The sequence below is a fragment of the Myotis lucifugus genome, unplaced genomic scaffold (assembly GCF_000147115.1).
Source record: "Myotis lucifugus unplaced genomic scaffold, Myoluc2.0 scaffold_205, whole genome shotgun sequence".
NCBI lineage: Eukaryota > Metazoa > Chordata > Mammalia > Chiroptera > Vespertilionidae > Myotis > Myotis lucifugus.
In genome coordinates this window covers 1,439,731-1,448,830 of record NW_005871253.1, presented here as the reverse complement: position 1 = coordinate 1,448,830, position 9,100 = coordinate 1,439,731, and positions in this window count along the sequence as shown.

Here is a 9,100-nt window from a genome sequence, read left to right as displayed (position 1 = left end):
AGGGATGGGATGGGGGGTGGGGGGCGTGGCAGAATTATACAAAGGCAAAGCAAGTGAGGGGTTTTTCTTAATACTTTCTGGAAGTTAAAAATAAAACAACTTCAGCCCTAGCTGGTTTGGCTCAGTGGATAAAGCGTCTGCCTGCGGACTGAAGCATCCCAGGTTCGAGTCTAGCCAAAGGCACATGACCGGGTTGCAGGTTCGATCCCCAGTAGAGGGCGTGGAGGAGGCAGCGGATCAATGATTCTCACTCATCATTGATGTTTCTATCTCTCCCTCTCCCTTCCTCTCCGAAATCAATAAAAATATGTTTTTAAAAAATAAAATAAACAAAAGAAGCTTCATATTTATTTTGTAATGTGTCCTCTTTAGATAGTTTATTCCTAACCAGACAGTGAGCTCCTTGGGAACAGGAATTTTGTCTTTTTTTATCTCTGTCTATTCAGTGACTAGGAAAAGTGCCTGGCAAAAGGAATCCCAATAAATGCTTATTGAATGAAAAAATGAAAAAGAAAATGTTAGGGCTATGAAAAGACTCAATGAAATAAATTTATTATTTTGATTTTTTAAATGAACATTTAAGTGACAGAGAAAAATGTCAATTGGCATCTTTTGGATAGATTATTAAAGCCAAACTTTTTAGTCTCTGAGGTTTCACTTTGTTGTTTTTTATGACTGTAATAGCTTAAATTACTAATTTGATTTATAACCATTTGAATTATTACTTTAACTTTGGAAAGGACCCATAAACTATTTCTGGGTTTGGTCTCATGATAACCAGATAAAGTAAAATATGCCCTAAAACAAACTGCTGAGTCACACATTTACACCCATGAGCCCTTGGACAGCATTTTTAATCCAGTATCATTTGAGGTCCAGAAAGCAGCAGATCTTCACCTGGTATGATGGAGGCATCAGGCAAAATACTCCTCTTTGCCAAGGAGTGTATAACGAGTGAGGACTAAAGGATTCTGGGACATTGCTTCTACCTATTCTGATTGTGTCCAGTGTGGACTTATAAAACCATAGGAAACCTCAGCTGCATAAACTCCTCCTATTCATCACAGTTAGCAATCAAGTGTGCACACAAATGGACAATTTTAGCAAACAGAAATGATCTTATTCATATTTTCTGGGAATAGGTGAGAAGAGAAAAACAAAATAATACTTACTGAGCATTTTTGTACCAGGCATTGTGGCTCAATTCTTTTTATGCTTATTTACTCCTTAGAATAAATAGTTGAATGCAAGTTTATCTCCATTTTATAGATGAGGGAAACTGAGGCTTGGAGAACTGAGTCATTTAAGATTATACAGCTAGTACAGGGCAAGGACTAGGAATCAGAGCCTTTGCTTTCTTTAAAATTTATTTTTATTGATTTCAGAGAAGAAGGGAGGGGAAGAGAGAGATGGAAACACCAAGGATAAGAGGTAATCATTGATTGGCTGCCTCCTGCATGTTGGACTGAGCCCACAATCCAGGCATGTGCCCTTGACCAGAATCAAACCTGGGACCCTTCGGTCTGCAGGCCGAGGCTCTATCCACTGAGGCAAACTAACTAGGGCAGAGCCTTTGCTTTTGCTGACATGCTAAAAGATCTTTCTCCTGAGGACAGGCACAATGAACTTAACTGATAAGAAAATTTGTGGCTAGAAGTTGAATTTTCCCATATACTAAAATTAGCATAATACTCGTGATGATTATGATGAATATTCAGGCATATTTTAGTCAATTTGAAAACAAAATCTAATCCTTCCAAACTGAAAAACTCTGGTGAATGAAAAATCTTACCTAATAATAGACAAACATGTAAATTAACCATCCCTCTGCTATGCTCACCAGCCAATCAGGAGAGTATGCAAATTAACCCAACAAAGATGGCGGTTAATTTGCATACCCAGGGGCGAAGTGGCGGAGCAAAGACTGAAGGCTCCAGCCCGAGCAAAGGAAGGCCTGGGTCCCGGATGCCGGAGGAAAACCAGTGCCGGCAGCCAGGGGAAGGGAAGGCCTATTACACGAATCTCTTCGTGCAACGGGCCTCTAGTCCTATATAATAAAAGGCTAATATGCAAATTGACTGAATGGTGGAACGACAGGTCGCTATGATGTGCACTGGCCACCAGGAGGCAGACACACAATGCAGGAGCTGACCCCTGGTGGTCAGTGCACTCCCACAGGGGGAGTGCCACTCAGGCAGAAGTCGGGCTCACAGCTGGTGAGTGCAGCGGCAGTGGTGGGAGCCTCTCCTGCCTTCGAGGTTGTCCACACTAAGGATGTCTGACTGATGGCTTAGGCCCGCTCCACATAGGGAGAGGGTGCAGGCCGGACTGAGGGACACCCGCTCCCCCCGACTGCATGATTTTCATGCACTAGGCCTCTAGTTAGGAAATAAAATGTATTAACACTTAGGTTTTCTGGAAACTACAGAGCTTGCAGATTTAAAGATCTAGAATGATACCAACTATGAAAGTTAAAAGGTAAGCAAATTGTCTCTAATGGCAATGACTGAGTTTTGAGGAAGAAGTAGTTGAAATTAAATGGGGAAAGCCTACTAGACATTTTTTCTTTATTGCTAGTAGCAGCACCAATTTAGGAGGAAATGAAGGGGGCCAGAGTTGTGGGGGGAGATAAATTATGGTTTCATAAACAATGAATAATCTGTTTAAGATGAGAAAGCCTAAAAGATTTCTAAGAAAAGAAGGGTAGAATTTAAAAATTTGGGAACATAATACATAGTTAAATTGTAAACATCCTACTGAACAACATTGCCAAAATATGCTGACTGAGATATTAATAAAGCAGCAAATGAATGAGTTCATCCATTCAATAAATATTGAATACATGCTCATCCTGGCCCTGTCTGGGCACAAGCCTGCAATGAAGAATTGTAGAATTATTTGATAAATATGTACCATCAGTGATGATAGAAATTGCAGTTTTCACATAGGCCTTTGAAAGACCAATTTTCAGTATAATAATTAAAAAAAAAAGAATTGGAAAGTGCAAAACTATGATCATCACAATTTTTAAAAAATGTATTTTTATTGATTTCAAAAAGGGAGCAGGAGAGAGAGATAGAAACATCAATGATGAGAGAGAATCATTGATCAACTGCCTCCTGCATGCCCCCCACTGGGGATTGAGCCTGCAACTCAGGCATGTGTCCTGACCGAGAATTGAACCTTGACCTCCTGGTTTATAGGTTGATGCTCAACCACTGAGCCATACCTGCCAGGCATGACCATCACAATTTAACTGTAATAGTTGTTCAGTAAGTATTTGTTGGTTTGCATTTATGTAAATAGCATATCAAAAAATCTAAAATTATGCTCCAGACAACATCAGGAATTGATGAGTGTTTCTGTTTATTCTTTGTGTCTTCTTGGTCTCTCATTTTATTTTCCTTACTTTGTTGTGGTTACTTGGTCACTGTCTTCCTGAACAATCAAATTCAATTTGTGTCACCAGGAAAACATTCTTATTTTCTGGTAAGGGATGAAGAGAGGGAATTATAAAGCTCTAAAACCCTGCATCTCCCCTAATTAGGATCTTGAAACACATACCCAATTCAGATCAGGTTCCTCTTTTGTCACTGAGTAAGGGTCTTAGCTACCGGAGGGTTCTTAAAATCTTTTTTTTTTCCCAAAAGTCTACCTGAAATCATCAAAGGTACAAGAAATGTTTTCTACTTGAAATATTCCCCTTAAAAATTATTTTAAATGTCATATGGATTCCTGAATTTTTATTTATTCAAAGTGTTGTAATCAATAATAATCATTATTCTTTCTGATGATCCAATTATCTCACATTTGGTGATAAGAAGCCCCTTTAAGCTAGCTCCTATGTTTTAGAGACTTTGCCATTGACCTTTGGGCACAGTATTATACTCATTCTATATTTTCCGTCTTCAGACCTGGAATTCGCCATTTCTCTCTCTAAAGAGCCCTGATAACTTTGGGTTGGGAATGATATTTGGAAACCAAGATCTGGGTGCCAGGGGTGCTCATTGCCACTGGATACCATTTCTTGTAGGTCCTTACGGAGATTAGAAGAACAGGAAACACAGCATATATATTTTTTTGTAAATAAATAAATTGATTTTAAATTTTATATGGAATTGGGAAAGACCTAATAAGGCAAAATAATCTTAAAAAAGGAAACATACACTACCTGAAATCAAGACTTACAAGAAAGCTTTTAGTAGTCAAGACAGGGCTAACAGTTTAAGGTTAAACAACCAGGTTAATGCAGCAGAACAGGGTGTCTAGAAATAGACACACACACATGCTTACTTGATAATTGACCAAGGTATCAAGTTAATTCAATGGGGGAAAGAAATGTCTTTTTATAAATAACACAGGAACTACATATCTCTATGGAAAAGAATGAACCTTGACCTGTGCATGAATTTTTTTGGTTGCTGTTAACCTTTACCGGAGGATATTTTTTCCATTCATTCTTTAGAGAGAGTGAATAGGGAGGGGAGGAGGGGGAGAGGGAGACACAGGGATTGGTTGCCTCTCACACATGCCCTGATTGTGGCTGGTTTGACTTTTGCACCATTTAAATGTTGTAACCCAGGCCCTAGCTGGTTTGGCTCAGTGAATAGAGCAGCGGCCTGTGGACTGAAGGGTCCCGGGTTCGATTCCGATCAAGGGCACATGCCTGGGTGGTGGGCTCAATCCCCAGTAGGGGGCATGCAGGAGGCATCCAATCAATGATTCTCTCTAATCATTGAGAGAGGAAGGGAGAGGGATAGAGAGTTAGAAATATCAATGAGAGAGAAACATCGATCAGCTGCCTCCTGCACACCCCCGCAACCAAGGTACATGCCCTTGACCAGAATCAAACCTGGGTCCCTTCAGTCCGAAGGCCAACGCTCTATCCACTGAGCCAAACCGGTTAGGGCAGTTCTTGATTTATTATTCCAATGTTTCTTTTTGAAAAAAAAATAAGCAAGTAAATTTGTATTTTATGTTCTGTCCATTGCTTTTATACTTAACAATGTATCGGTCAAATGAGGAAGCAAGACATTTTCTCATTTTTTCAATGGTTGCATAGTACTACCACTTTTAGATGTGTACGCATGCACCATATCCAATCAGATCCCACCAGGAGTGGGGAACCTTTTATCTGCCAAAGGCCATTTTGATATTTATAACATCATTCTCAGGCCATACAAAATTATCAACTTAAAAATTAGCCTGCTAAATTTGGTCAAACATTTAATTAACTCACCCCTAATGCCTTGGCAGGGCCAGACCAAATGATTTCATGGGCTGGACGTTCCCCACCCCTGCATTAGACAATCACACTGGGTTCTTTCCGATATTTGGCATTATTCATTTCCTAGGGCTGCTGCAACAAATGACCACAAACTAAGTGGTTTAAACCAACAGAAGTTTATTTTCTCACAGTTCCGGGATTCAGAAATCTGCAATCAAGATGTTTTCAGAGTTGATCTCCCTCTGAAACCCCCCAGGGAGATTCTTCCTTGCTTCTTCCAGCTTCTGGTGGCTGCAAAGGTCACTTGGATTGTGGCCACATGACTCCAATCTCTGCCTCTCTTTTCACGTGATCTTTTCTGTGTCTTCTCTTCTGTTTCTTATAGGAATATTCATTACATTTAGGGCCTCCCCCGATAATCCAAGAGGATTTCCCTAAAAATCCCTAATTTAGTTACATCTGCAAAGATGCTTATTCCAAAACTCACACTCACAGGTTTTGGGATTAGAACATTGATATATCAGTTCAACCCACTACATTCTTGTTTACAAATAGTGCTGGAAGGAATAACCTTCCACATGTGGTATCATATTTGTGGAAGTATGTCTTCAGAACAGATTCTTTCAAGTAGGATTTCTGTGTCAAAAGACAAGGAATTGGATTGTTTATGTTTTGTTGAGTTGTATGAACTCTTTATATATTTTGGAAAGTAACCAATTCCTCTCCATAGGAGTTGTACTATTTTATACTCCTACTAGAGGCCTGATGCACGAAATTCATGCAAGAGTAGGCCTTCCTTCCCCTGGCTGCTGGCACCAGCTTCCCTCTGTCACCCAGGACCCGGGACCTGGGCTTCCCTCCTCCAGCAGCCGGCTTTGTCCAGAAGGATGTCTAGTCTAATTAGCATGTTACAATTTTATTATTATAGATCAGCTATGTTTTTGTATATCTCTGTTGTCAAAACTTTTTTTTTTCTTCTAGCCACAGTGGCTGCACCAGGCTGCATTCCCATCAGCAGTGCACTAGGGTTTTTTTCATATATCCTTGCCAGCACATGTTGTTTGCTGATTTACTGATGGTAGCCATTCTGACAGGCATGAGGTGATACCTCATTGTAGTTTTACTTTGCATCTCTCTGATGATTAGTGACATTGAGCATTTTTTCATATGTCTCTTGGCCATCTGTATGTCCTCTTTTTAGAAGTGTCTATTAAGGGCCTTTGCCCATTTTTTAAAATTGAATTGTTTATGTTTTGTTGAGTTGTATGAACTCTTTATATATTTTGGAAAGTAACCACTTATCAGATGTATCACTGGCAAATATATTCTCCCTTACAGTGGGTTCCTTTTTCATTTTGAAGATGGTTTCTTTTGCTGTGCAGAGGCTTTTTAGTTTGATTTAATGCCATTTGTTTACTCTTTTCTTTGTTTCTCTTGTCCTGAAAGGTGTATTTGCAAAAATATTGCTACGTGAGATGTCTGAGATTTTACTGCCCATGTCTTTTTCTAGGATTTTTATGGTTTTGCAATTTACATTTAAGTATTTTATCCATTTTGAGTTTATTCTTATGTACAGTGTTATTTGGCGGCCTAGATTCATTGTTTGCCAATGTTCCCAACACCATTTATTGAAGAGACTATCTTTACTCCATCATATATTCTTGTCAAATATTAATTATACTAAGCAAAATAAGCCAGTCAGAGAAAGACAAATATCACATGATCTCACTTATATGTGGAATCTAATAAACAAAATAAACTGACAAACAAAATAGGTCCAGAGACATGAACCATGGAACAGACTGACAGATCTCAGAGGGAAGGGTGGGCAGGAAGAAGTTAAGCAAAGAACTTATATGCCTACTAGGGGCCTGGTGCATGAAATTCATGCACTGGGTGGGGAGGATCCCTCAGCCTGGACTGCGCCCTCTCACAGTCCCGGAGCCCCGTGATGGATCGCCCCTATAGAGGGAGGCCCTGCCCACCCGCCGCAGCACCACCGTGCGGTAGCCTGGGCCTCCCTCTTTGGGGTAATTGTGGAGCCCCCAATTGATCAATCACCCCACCGGCCTCCCTCTGCAGGGCGATCATGGGGCAATAGCTGGGCCCCCGACCAATCGCATTGCACCCACCATGGCTGGCTTGGTGCCAGTGGGTGTTATAGTGTGGTCGCCCGGAAGGTTGTCCGGACGGTTGTTCTGCTGTTCAGCCATTTGGTCAATTTGCATATTATGCTTTTATTATTATAGACTAGAGGCCTGATGCATGAAATTGGTGCAAGGGGCTTGACCCTTGCAGCTCTGGTTGCCTTGGCTGGCCTTCGCAGCCCCTTGCAGCCTTGTCAGTCCTCACAGCCCTGGCTTTGTCCGAAGGTTGCTCAGATGGTTGTCCGGAATGTCGTCTGGACGGTTGTTCTGCTATTTGGTCTAATTAGCATATTAGCTCTTTATTATATAGGATATGCATAGTGCATGGACACAGGCAATAGTGTGGTGAAGGCCTGGGTTGGGGTGGAAACCAGATGGAGGGGGCAAAGGAGGGAAAGTGGGGGACATCTGTACTAGTAATACTCTCAACAACAATAATAAATTAAAAAATTAAAATTTATGGTTCTTAAATTTTTAGAGAAGACTGGAATCTACATTTTCACCGGTAAGTAGAGGCTAGGTAGGATGGAAGAGGTGAGTCTATATGCACAAATACCTGTTTCTGGTACTACAAAGATTTTTTTTTCTTTTCAATTACAGTTTCCATTCAGTATTATTTTGTATTAATTTCAGGTGTATAGCATAGTGGTTAGAAAATCATATACTTTACAAAGTATTCCCCCTGATATTTCCAGTACCCACCTGGCACCATACTTAGTTATTACAATATTATTGACAATATTTCCATTGACTATTTTGTAACTACCAATCTGTATTTTTCAATCCCTTCACCTTTTTCACCCAGTCCCCCAATCCTCCTCTCCCCTGGCAACCATCAGTCTGTTCTCTGTATCTATGAGTCTGTTTCTATTTTGTTTGTTCGTTTATATTATTCTTTAGATTCCACATCTAAGTGAAATCATATGTGGTACTGTCAAGTTTTGACAATGTCACATGCTCACTGTACACTGCCATTTACCTGTTCATTTATCTAGTTATTTTGCCCCTCAACTACATTGTAATCTTTGGAGGTCAGGAGGTTGCATTTTTCTTTTATCCCCAAGGTTTAGACTTATGCTTAATGCATAGTAGGTGCTCAATAAATGTTTGTATGTGATGACAGGTTATTTTGTGACAGAAAAATTGAATTGCCTAAGACAAGTGCATCCTATTTTTGTTAAATCAATGTAATAAAAAGTATATTTTTAAAGGAGTCTGGCAATGACTGTTGTGATTTACTATGTGTAATCAAGTATAGGCTATGTTGCTCTAACAAAGATACCCAAAATGCCTTGCTTTCAGAGAGAAGTTTATTTTTTTTCTCTCTCTTGTAACAGTCTTGGAGGGTTTGTGAACTTGATGGAGGCCCAAACTTATAGAGACCTTCTGGCATCATCCTGAGTATGGGGCTTCCATCTCTGGATCTGAGACTCATCCATTTTACTGGGTTTATTAGTTGTCCATTCCTTTGCATTGCTGAGTAATATTTCTTCAGGATGAATATACTCTAGTTCTATCAATTCTCTTTTCACAACTCCAAAAATAGAGGCAACTCTAAAAATATAACAATTATGAGTTATATTTTGCATGTCTAGATAAAATATGTTGGACCATTTTGGCTTTTTATTTCCTTTTATTTAATGAACTTTTTTTGGCCAAAATTCTGTGCTCAGTAATGGACACAGAGCTGTGTAAATCCCTGGCTTTTCCTCCAATTTACAGTTCA